At 41.7% G+C, this 13,152-nt stretch overlaps 1 long non-coding RNA gene across 1 annotated transcript in view; it reads right to left on the bottom strand.

Moving 5' to 3' along the window:
* Positions 1 to 13,152, bottom strand: part of LOC142488767 (uncharacterized) — a 433,714-nt gene that overhangs the window by 407,122 nt on the left and 13,440 nt on the right. The gene's annotated exons all lie outside the window — the stretch shown is intronic.

The following is a 13,152-nucleotide window of genomic DNA, read 5'->3' as shown; positions in this document are numbered from 1 at the left end:
AAACACCAGCCTTTTCAACATAAAAGCACCCATTTTAGCCAATGGCTTATTAGGCTACAAATGCAAAATGTCATAGCGCATGTGATTGTTAGAAGGGGGGGAGGGGGGAGGTAGAACTACACCTTTAGCTAGTTGTGAAGCAGGGGGTCTCCAGAGCTGGGCGGCGTTCATTTCAGCTCCGGGGACCCCCTGCTTCCCGAGAAGGTGCAAGTGGATATGTGCCCACCAGGGTGAACAATAAGGCGGTTTAAAGGCACGGCAAGTCAATAGGAAGCAGCAACCCCATTCATCACCGGTGTTTCAATACACTCCGTGGGAAACAAAATGGTGGTTTAAATTGCCTGCATCACTCACACCAAATAAGCCACAACATCATCCACTTCATATTGGACGGCCAACACACACCCACACACACATTAATCAGCCTAACTTCCCATGTAAAAGTAATTAAAGCAAAGCCAATGCATTGCAGATTCATGTGCCAGTGAATGGATTAATGCAGGGGGGGTGAACTAAAATCCTCAAGGGCCACCAACAGGTCAGGTTTTCAGGATATCATTGCTTCAGCACAGGTGGCTCAAATCAGTGGCTCAGTCGAAGACTGAAGCAGGGATATATTAAGGACTGGAGTTGGCCACCCCTGATTTAAGGTCTATATTTTAAAAAAAAAATGTTTAATAGTTTTCACAATCAAGGCAGAAAGTCAAACTTCAAATAAATCACAAGTATATTGTCATATACAATACTGAATGCCCCCTCCCGCCCCCCCGGTAAGTTCCTCCGTGGCATAAGTATCCCTGCAGAGATAGCACAATGACCGTGCCTGGTTTAAAAGACATTTTCAAAAAGATGTCCCAGAGAAAAATATATATTAATATCGTTCTCCAAGACAGAAAGCTACAGACATTATCAAAATGCACTGGATGATAAAAAATGTTTTAAAAAAACCACAATGAAAGTGTTTGGAAAAGAAAATCTAATTGATCCCGCGCGCGGGATTGCATCGCGAGGCTCACGCAGAAAGACACGTGGACGGGCTATTTATCAGTTTGTGTGCCAGTAATGCGGAACTAAAAATGAATGCGTTTTTGTTTCGATTCCTCCAGCTTATCCCTTCCAGCTTTGCTAAGGGTCATGACAGGGATGGCTGCACATGCACATGTTTGCCCTGAGGATAAGTTACTTTAACATCATTTCAGTGTAATAAAAATTAGCCGTGAATACGGAAGAAGCAAGTTAATAACATATTTCAGAAAGGACTGCTGTTACAATACAGGGGGTGGAAGAATGGAAACCCAGTGCTACCACTTTAAATAAGCTCCAACATGTTGGATTATGAAGAAAATCAGCTTTAAGTCAGAATGTGTGTGCTGTGTGTCCCAGAGTAGGCTATTGTGGTCATGCCAGAAACAGCAGCAGATTTCTGACTACTTTAATAGCCAACATAATTCTACACGATTTGACCAGCATCCAATTTATAGTCCCTAAAGATAAACAGACTGCAGTGGCATAACCAATACGTCAATATACTTTTCAGCCTTCTGTTAAAACACATATGGTCTTTGGGAGGAAGAAAAGAGAAATATACACGCAAATATAACTAAATATGTATTTATCACAAAAGTACATAAACACATATCTGTGTACATACCACACAGAGATAGTCTTGGTTTCAATTCATGATACAATTGTATGTTTGATTACTGCTTCAATCTACATATAATAGAAGAAACCTGATAACATTTCTGGTATTTGATGTATATGCCACATAAGTACTGACTGGCTTTGAAGCAGAGAAAGGGGGAAAATACTATGTGTGATACATCCCATTAAATCTGTGCATCTAGTGACTCCCAGAATTTTGCAGCGTAAGGCCCGTAATATAGTGGGGGCGCGCGCGGCAGTTATAGTCGGCTGTGGTTAGCCAGCCATTGTGTGCTAGGGCCGCGCGTGCGCAGGGAGTGTGGAGCCGGGCTATAGGGGGGGAAGACTCAGAAAAGTAAGTATTCGCACCGCTACCGCCGCTGTAATGTATGTATGTGTACAATATTAATAAATAATTTATTCTCACAGCATGTCTTTTTTTTAAATTTTTAATACAGACACACATATATATATATATATATATATATATATATATATATATATATATATATATATATATATACACACACACACACACACACACACACACACACACACACACACACACACACACACACACACACAGAGTATCATCCAAGCCTGTCGCTCACAGCACCACGGACCATACACACAAAACGTGTGCGTCATGTGCACGAGCGTTCGCACAGGCACGCGCGCGCCCACTATATTACTGGCCTTATTTATGGTAAAGGTAAGATACCAATCCCTCTAGAGTAGATCATACAGATTAAAACGCATTTGCAACACGGCACTCTGAACTCTTATCTGGAGACAGGAAGCTGCCCAGCAGCCATTTTGGAAAGGGTAAATGCCATCTTTTTACAACAGCAAATTTCTCAGAAAGGTCGACTCTCTGGGCGAAGAGGAACCAGAGTCCTACAATAAAAAAATCTGATGCTTCAGAACATCCCCAAAAAGGATCCTAAGGCTTTTTATAAAAGCAGAAAGTCAAACAAACGTTGAAAACCAAGGATCTAAAAGAACGATCTAGTCTTAAAGCAGCAGTTCCTTGTCACATTGTTGTTTTTATTAACCAGGCTGGGAACATGCTATTTTCAGTTTAGCAGTAAAATTAGCAGGTTCATGTCCCTTCCAGATTAATAAAGAGAATGTGGGGCAAAAAAACCCAGTAACGCCACCTATAGTGTGGCTTGCACTAGCATAAATATAACAGGATTGTGGGTACCCACAAAAATAGAGCTCTACTCTGCTCGAAGAACATCTTTTGACAATTAATTGTGGAACAGCAAAGAATACGATGTTTAGGTCCCGCAAGGACCTCCAGGGTAAACAAAATAGTGGTCTAAATCTCTGCCACACACGCCACAAGAAAGCCGCACGGCCATCGGTTGTGGCTTCATATTGGTTCACGCCGCGTAACAGATAAAATACCAGGAAGTACCGCGCTAGTTTTACTCGGTTTGTGTGTCAAACGCCAGCACAAAAACTAAAAATGTATTAGGAACTGGGCGATCCAGAGACAAATCGGGGGGACCATGGATAAGCTCCAGGGAGGGGGGGGGGGGCCCTGCTGCTTTAATTTATGTCTGCAAACATATTTACAGGAAATACATCTGATGGTCCTGATTAAAAAAAAATATATATATATATATATATATATATATATATATATATATATATTGTATATTGCATAGAAAGGCAGTTAACACATTTGCCGCAAAGGCCCCTCTGGCAGCAAATGGTTAAACGGTCGTATCGGCAAAACTATGTATTTGTTTTTAAATACGTGGAAATCAGACTTCTACGTGCTTTCCTTCCCACCAGAATTCCCAGAAATCAAAATGGCCCCGTTCCATTTCCAATCCTCACGTCCTCGAATCCAGTGAGTAACGCACCTGCTTATCACTTATCAAGTTAGGTCGTCCTGACATTATTAACGCGTATCAGAAGGCCCTGAGATGTTTACATAGAAACAAGCAAGTTATAGGTGGAAAACGAATACAATCTTAAAATCTCTCTATTACAACTGTGTTTGCAGAAGTGTTTTTAGCTTGTGGCATGGGGGGGGGGGGGGGGAGAGCGGGGAGAGGGGGTGTTAAACCTTTCATGGGAATTTTGCTCCTGAGGTCTTTTATCTTTTATTTTATTTTCTAAATCCTAACTGTAATCTGCATAATCCTTGCATTAACGGACTGCTCCTTAAAACAGAAATACCCCACACTTTTACTTTTCTAATAATTTGTCCCGTACGGGTTATCTACAGCTGAACTCCACTTTTTTCTGTCCAGGGCCCACCTGGTTTCGGAGTTATGTACAGTTTTAGCTGATGGTGTTAAAGCTCCCGTTTGGGAAATCAAAATGGCCACCAAATCTTGCTGGCTAATAGGAAGCCGCAATGGATAACGCTGCGGCTTCTAATTGGATGACCCCAGTGGCCATCCATAAAAACACAGGGTGTTAACTGGCAACTAAAACGATAAGTGCTGTGAATCTGAAATTAATGACCATGTGGGTGTTTTTATTTAAAATGTGTGGAGTTGACATTGAATCAAAATACGAAAGATAACTGCCATCTGCCTACAGCATAAAACTAAAATAAATAAAATATATGGGAAGGAACATAACAAATGGTACTTTATAAGGCAACATCTGCAAATAAAACGTAATACCTGCTGCATTTAAATATCAGAGGGTGCAGTCGCACAGGAGCCAGGGGGATTACTACAGGCAGTGATATTGTTTAAATGCCTTTTCTAAAAGACAAACAAGTATTTGAATGTATTTTCATCAATATTATAATTGAGTCTTTTGTTTAACGTAATAGGACCTACTTTATAAAATGTTTTAAAATAAATACTTTTTTTTTTTAAATCACCAAATTTAGCCCACTGAACATCCTACTGCCATCAGTTCACTTTTATTGTAGTTCTAGACTAAAGCGTGTTTGGTCACAAACCCGTGAGTGGCACAAGAACAGAGCCCAGAATGTACAAGAGATACTGTAAACACACACAAACAGACAGACAGAGACACACACACACACACACACACACACAAAATTAGGATTTTTTTTTTTTTTTTTTTAAGGAATGTACAAAAGAACAAAAATGTGAAACTGATATTCTGCTTCCAGGGCCGTGTGATGTTGCAGTGATGCCCCCTCCAAACACCAGTGGTATGGAAGAGGGTTGTCTTCTCTTCTGATCCAATTGTGTTTACTAGCCATGACCAATCAAACATGGGCAAATAATGGTATCAGATTCAATGAAAGTCATAAGGGCCATCAGTGTTCTCTGAAGGACACTGAAAATGTTACATGGGAGGTGCGGTTTCAAGACAAAGTGCAGCCCCTCGTCGCCATATCTTCCTGTGCCTGGAGTACCAAACAAAAATGCATAGGAATTAGTTGCAAGAGGACTTCCTACTGTATTCCCTGTTGCACGGCTCTTCAACTTGCAGACCGTGGGCCAAATACAGACCCCAAAGGACCTCGGACTCACTGCCCCCTGCAAATTCTTTTTTTATTAAAGACACTATCAGAGGTATTGCTATATATATTTTTTTTCCTATGGAGTAAAAATATTCCTCTAAAAATGCAAGGAGTATTTTTATCCCAAAAGGAATACGCCCACACACACACACGCACGCACACACACACACACACACACATACACACACACATACACACACACATGCGCACGCACACGCACGCACACACACACACACGCCCCCCCCCACCCCCCGGAGGCTGAGCTATCAATCACCACTCTCTATGCATTCAGTAGCTGAAAGCAGGGCATTGTGGGTGCGTATTTAGTGATTGACAGGCTTGCACCCCCATTGGAAGCAGAGCTGTCTGTTCTGCGAATGGAAGCCCCATGACTACAAATATGCACAAGGCTAATTTAAAGGGGTCCCAGACATTTGATATTTGTGTGAGATGTCTATAAATGTGTAAACACGACCCCCACTCTCTATAAAGCAAACGTGATGAAATATATGGTTCAGACATCATAAATATTTACAAAATGCTGAAATATGGCAATTTTGTAAGAAAATATATATATACACACCACACTAATATTAGACATGCAAATGAGCACAGTAATATTGTGTCTCTCTGTCTATATAAATATATATATATATAAATATATATATAAAATAAAAAATAAATAGACGATACCGTTCTGTGGCTAACGAAATGCTTTTATTAGCCACAGAATGGTATCGTCTATTCATTTTTGATTATTAAGCTCTGCTAACACGGTACAGATACACACACACACACACACACACACACACACACACACACACACACTCTGGAAGTGGCCTTCTGGCCCTGTAACTTCGAAATATTTTCTAATCTAGCCCTATACCAAATTAGTTGAAGCGCACTACTGTATCGTGTACAGCTTTAACTGCATGTACATGGCCAGCACTACATTTCTATTAACAAAAGAGCGCAAATTCCTTTTTTGCTAAATAAACAAGAAAAGAAAAACCAGTGAACTATTACAAAAGAGAAGCTTTGCATATGCAGTAGAAATGGCCCCTTTCCTTTTGTGATGTGTATTTCATAATACAGAACAGTGCTATACAGTGCTATAGTGCATAGTGATACAGTATCCACAGAACCCAAGGCAAACAAATAAAAAAAAAAAGATGCTGACTCAAATGTTGGCATGTGACTTTCTACTGACTGCAGAGATCCCTGCGCTAACCCCTGAACAAAAAAAACGGTGACATGTACAAACACTCCACTGCTAGCTGGCTTAATACCAGACAGACACATGTGGTAAATCTTGGTGGAAAGCTGTCACAAAGAATGCAGTTACACAGCATTCCTGATAATCAGCCAGATGGTTCAGATTTCACTAACAACTTTTGTATTGTAACAATCCTCCCCCACCAGCTTTCAGGCGGCCTTAAAAAGTGCGAGGGAGAAAAATAACCAAGGAACGATCGCCTGAATTTAAAACTTGGAGCCATTTGCGATACTGTTGAAAAACAGGTACATAAATATTCTAATTTCTTAGCTCATGGGTTCTGAAACATTAGCACAGATCACTTTAATGTTATGAGCCGTGCAGAGAAGCAGCAAACTTACTTAGCTATGTTCATGAAGTGTGTGTGTGTGTGTGTGTGTGTGTGTGTGTGTGTGTGTGTGTGTGTGTGTGTGTGTGTGTGTGTGTGTGTGTGTGTGTGTGTGTGTGTGTGTGTGTGTGTGTGTGTGTATACATACATACACAGTGTTTGACAAACCTATACATTTGCACACCCCGGGCGAGTGGATTTAACATCGTGGCGAGCTCCTATTGGCCCAAACAGGTGGCGAGTACAGGCATACCCCGGTTTAAGGACACTCACTTTAAGTACACTCGCAAATAAGTAAATCTCGCTCAATAGGCAAACGGCAGCGCACGCATGCGCCTGTCAGCACGTCCTGAACAGCAATACCGGCTCCCTACCTGTTCCGAAGCTGTGCACAAGCAGGGAGACTATAGAGCCTGTTACAAATGCGTTATTTACATCAGTTATGCACGTATATGACGATTGCAGTACAGTACATGCATCGATAAGTGGGAAAAGGTAGTGCTTCACTTAAAGTACATTTTCGCTTTACATACATGCTCCGGTCCCATTGCGTACGTTAATGCGGGGTATGCCTGTAGATTTTTTTGTTCGACGAGTAGATTTTTTTGGTGATTTGTACATACACACACACACACACACACACACACACACACACACACACATATATATATATATATATATATATATATATATATATATATATATATATATATATATATATATATATATATATATATATATATATATATATATATATATATATATATATATATATAGCTAAATGACCCGATCTGGATAAGTTTCCCAACATACCACTTAGATTGTAAGCTCTCCGGTGCAGGGATTTCCTTTCCTATTGTCTGACTTTGTTGCGCAGAGTATTATCATTTCCTGTACGGTACGGTCTTTGTAAAGCGCAGAGTACACTGTTGGCGCTATATAAATAAGGACATACATAGATCTAAAATGTAGCCTTTAGCAATGAATTGCTGGCGAAGATACGAAAGCCGCTGACAGAAGTCAAGGCTTTTGGGTATTTCCGTTATGGTCTCCGGGTACCATCAATGGTTCAAAACCCACAGTGTGAGATACCCCATCTTCGATCATTCGCATTTTTGTACACGAGTGACGCATAAACAAAACAATTGCCTAGCACCACAATTATCATGTGGGAGCTGGGATTCTGACAATCTGGCTTTACTAGGATTATTTTTACTGGTCTTTCTGTTCTGATCATTCTTAATGTTTCATTTAGTGCTATGAATGGTGACCATTTTCTGTGCCTTCAACACTGAGAGGGTGGCCAAGGGCTGTGAGCCAGTGAGGAAAAACAATTATTTGATTGTATATATTGCTGACGTGGTAACACAGTGATGTATAAAGAATTTTGGAGGCATTAATCCCTGACCCAAAGATTTTATTTTGTGACCACAAAATATAAGGTCTTGACCCAGGTGAAAAGGTGCTGGCAGTAGGTCTCACACTGGGTCCTTTCACCTCAGTGACATCCCCACCACTAATTATAGGGCCTGGGGGCTCAAAGGTCTTAGTGCAAACCATGCTTCAATCATAAATCAACACATTGCAGCCCTTCTCCAACAGTTACAGGGTTAAGAAAGCCAGAAAAAAGCAAGACAACCGAGCACATTTAAATGCATCAATAGGCCCTGTGATATTTTTATAGGGCCAAAACACAAGGTATTCCATTTCCCGATGATCCAAGATATAACATTTGAACAGATTGGAACAATAAAGCACTACATAGGACTTTATTTCAATTCCAGCATGAGAAAAGCCGCCGCCTGTGGCTCGTTTGACTTCCAGTAATCAAAGCAGCAATCCCACTAAACAGGTTTGAGACAAACAAAGCAGCCAAGTACTCATTGGTCATACAAAATAACTTGCAACAAACACAGTTTAACCAATAAGAAAATAATCAATACCGGTATATATTTATGACACAGCTTATGAAAGCAGGGTCAGTTTTACAAGCTGCTTCAGTCAACATCTCCCTATGTGGGGTTCCCTGAATTAAGGAAGCCTTAAGCGAGGCCAAATTAATACCAGGTGTGGCTTTGGAATTCCTTTGGATTCTAGAAAATAGCCCTTAACCCCTCACTGACAGGCAAGCTGTGCGTCACACATCTCTTATTCAACCTAATGGTGTCACCCTTCCAACCTATTTTACGGACATTATTTCTTAATGCGTACCTTTTTATGCTTTTACTATATTACATTGCAACAAAACATTCATTTATTCTCATTCGAAATGAGGTGAAAAGACTTTGCTTGCACGGTAATGATTTTTCTGTAGCCTAAACAAATTGACATTTTTAGTGGAAATGAAATCCTGATGAGTGACCGGTCTCGATTGTGCTAAAATAACACCATTTATACCCACAGACGACACAAAAACAAAACAGCTCAACCCGCTTATTACGCTGTGCTTGGGGTCCAAAGAATCACATCGCGCTATAAGCGGATCACGTTAGGAATAACGTACAATTGTATGCATTGTACAATAAAGTATTGAAGATACCAATAATCGTGTTGTAAAGTATTCATAAATAAGAAAATTGGGAGCCACGCTGCATCGCGTTATAAGAGGATTCGCGTTGTAACGGATCGCGTTATAACGGGGTTGAGCTGTACTTTTCAAAACAAGTAGTGGTAATATGTCAATGCTTCTTATGAGCAATTACAACGAAAGACTTCCTTGATGGGTTTCTTCATTCTTCCAAATTGAAAGTTTTCTGATGCAAAGCTAGCAACTACAGAAAGTATACACATCGCTAGGCCAGGCTGCAATAATACAAAGCACCATACTGCTCCTGCATGTTTGGCTGTTATAGGAATTGCTGGTGTTTGGCAGAGGCAGACCGCCATAGTTCTGCGTTCTTTCACCCGGACTAGAATTCCATATTAACTGCTCCGCTGCTTCACCGTTTGAAGTCCCCTCCAGCAGCAAAGCTGCAAATGTCACATAGTTGTATATGGATAGACCTTCAGAGTGAGTGGGGTGTGACATTCAGGCCCCTCTGCCACTGGTGGGATTAATATCGCTGAATCACATGAAATACAATGCTGAGTCAGTATTTCAGAACATTATGATGAGGATTTAAGGTCATTTGAATGAAAAAGAAACACATGCAACAAATGTATTCCAAAGCTTACTTTCTGACTGCCCTGTCAAAACAAACATTTCCCTTTAAACGAACACATTGATCTATTAATGTTCATCAGTATATTTAAAGGGCAAATAAAGATATGTAATTTGTTATATTTACATGTCGAAAAATCTATGCAGTTAATCATAAAGCAAAGTTGTAAAATGTTTATTTTATTTATTTATAAAATATTTTACCAGGAAGTAATACAGCAGGGCCCCGCTTCTCGGCGATCCGCTGATACGGTGGCACCGAGAATTGGGCTGCAATGTTGAATTTAAAATCGCGCATGCGCAGACCGGCAGTTGCGCGGGCAGGCCGCACATGCACAGACCGGCGAAAATGCCGGTTTGCGCATGCGCAGCACTGAAAATCGCCGGATCCGCTTTCCGGCGATTTTCACTATACGGCGGGCCTCTGGAACGGAACCCGCCGTATACCCGGGGCCCTGCTGTACATTGAGAGTTACCTCTCGTTTTCAAGTATGTCGTAGCATTGCTAAATTCTGAGTCCTGTTCACAGAAACTAGAAGAGATCCCGCTTGGCCCCGGCGTTAAATGACACGTGGGGTCATGTGACGTCAGATTGCCATGGTTACGTGACCCCGCGGTGTAATTTGACGCCGGGTTACCATGATGACGCGTCGCTGGAAGGTAAGGTAAGTGTGTTATAGAGGCCTTGAGCGGTCCCCTGGTATTTATTTTAAATGCCTAGGGGGAGAGCGCGGGACCTCTATAACTGCCGCGCCCCCCACACGAAAATCTTGCGGCCCCCAACCCCCAGTTTGCACACCCCTGTGCTAAGCGATAATGGGGAAAGGCAGGGTTGCAGATACAGGGTTGCAAATGTTCTTAGGAGCGGTATTTTGATTTGCTGTACACTGTACGGTGGAAGGTGTTTGTCACTTTTTCTTTACCCACGTTTTTTTTTTTTTTTCAACCAAAGTTTTTATTGAGCGTCTGGTACAGGCATACAGAAATCTACCAACACATTGTCATGCATCTCAGTATCCAACCCACTCAAATTTTTACCGACTGAACCAATTAGAAGTACAGGGGGGACAAACAAGACAACAAGACGATAGAAGGGGTGGTGGGGAGGCGACTGCAGTCTTGGACGCTTCTGGATCTTTTTCCGTCCTCGTGGCCTCTTACACTTCGGCAGAGGATTCTTTGTGTGACCTCCGACCTTCTTTCCTTTCGAATGGATCCATCTCGTGTCCACCCTACCTGTCTCTTTACTGTCTATCGCCAGTACCGGCCCAGCCAAGGAGAATGCATTTCAAGCTATCAAAGCAATATATTGGAGGCGTCTACCCCTGGTATCACGCTAACCTTTTCAACGTCTGATTTTCTCGTGCACTAGTACAGAAATCACAAAAAGTAGTTTATTATACTAGATTGACGTTTTGGTCCCAACCATCTTGAGAAAGGTTCGCGGTTTGGACCGACACGTCGATCTGGTATAATAAAGAAATTGACATTTTTTTTTTTTGCTGGAGCAAAATGAACGGCAGGTATAAAAATGGTGGCCCAGCAGGTTATAAGCAATTCCTTTTTTACATATTTATATGTGGAAATATTATACCCTGAAGGTTTTATTTCCCTTGTCTCTGCATTGTATCTTCCCTCATCATCCAGTTCTCGTTATTAATTCACCTTGTAGCACAGGAGGGAGCAAACAAGATAATCAACACTACTCAACCACAACAAAAAAGTTCAAGTTTCCAGACTTCCAAAAAGAACTCAATTGCACAGATTCAAAACTGCCATTTTAATGTTTGTTTGTTTGTTTGAGCTCCAAACCAGGTGGACCCTGGGGTGCCCCTAAGGTCAGAACACTGCAATTCAACTCCGGGTGACACCCTGTTTGCAGACGTCAAGAAAAACACTGTTCAGAGGGCAGATCTGCTATAATCACTACCATTAGTTCCCGGGTATCTGGCGTGAAACTGAACCTTTTAAAACATGAGACCCACAGCTGTCTTATTCCCAAGTACACACAGAGCAAGATACTTTCAAATCCAATAGGTACAAGTTGCAACACAGATACACCCATTACATCTGGCATGTGTTATTCCTGAGGTGAGTCAAGACCAAAAATGCTAATACATAATGAACCCTATAAAATTTGGATTTTTATAAACAGCGTCTGGCACTTCTCGCTCTCTTTTCACCTCAACATCTTCTCTGCCAGAAGGGCCTAGAACACCTTGCAATGTGCTGCAGGTCCCGCCAGCTGCATGGGGATTAAGGAAATTGGACAAAAACGATTCAATACCTACATGTGTTTGTTGTTCCTGGATGTCTGTGAATAATTAAGCTAAACATGTCCAAAACAGAATTAATTTTCTTTCCCTCTTCCACTGCAACACCAACACTCTCCCTCACTGTTAATAACACCACAATCTCCTCAACACCTCAAGCCCGCTGTTTAAGGGTCAACTTTGACTTTGATCTCTTCTTCATTCCCTCACAAAGTCCTGCTGTCTCCACCTCCGAAATATCACAAAGATACGCCCTTTTCTCCCTAATGATGCAACTAAAATCCAAATCCACTGACCCACATCATGTCCCGCCTCGATTACTGCAACCTTCTCCTAGTTGGCAATCCCAAAGTCTGCCTCTCCCAACTCCAGTCCATCCAAAATAGTGCTGCCAGACTCCGCTAACTCACTTACTGCTCCACTATGCATATCACTACACTGGCTTCCCTTAGCCTCTAGAATTAAATGTAAAACCTTAGTAATGACTTACAGAGGTCTCAACGACACTGCCCCCAAACTTACATCTCAGTCCTCCTCCACAAATACATACCTACACGCCCCCTACGTTTTGCGCACGACATCCACCTTTCCTACCGCCTTATTACCTCTTCTCACTCCCGACTCCAAGACTACTCCCCGTGCTGCCCCCTCTCTCTGGAATTCCCTATCACAGTACCATCACTCTCCCCCAGCTTTCAAATGTTTATAAACTCCTTGAAAACTCGCCATTTTAAGGAAGACTACTTGCTATACCTCTAACATCCATCTCCCCTCACACCGTATTGTAACCAGCTGTGTAGCTGGACCAATGTCCACTATATAACATTCCTTCCCCCCCCCCCCCCCCAAACCTTAATGGCTTCAGCTGTCAGACTGGGCCATATTCTAACCTGAGCCACACCATTATCCTACAATGAGCAGCCACCTCAACACCTTGTTTCAACATAGTCCCTCATTCTCTCTAGAGTGTAAACTCTCAGGATCAGGGCCCTCATTACA

This window comes from Ascaphus truei, chromosome 2, assembly GCF_040206685.1.
Source record: "Ascaphus truei isolate aAscTru1 chromosome 2, aAscTru1.hap1, whole genome shotgun sequence".
NCBI classification, from domain to species: Eukaryota; Metazoa; Chordata; class Amphibia; order Anura; family Ascaphidae; genus Ascaphus; species Ascaphus truei.
This window is presented reverse-complemented; position numbering and strand designations above follow the sequence as displayed.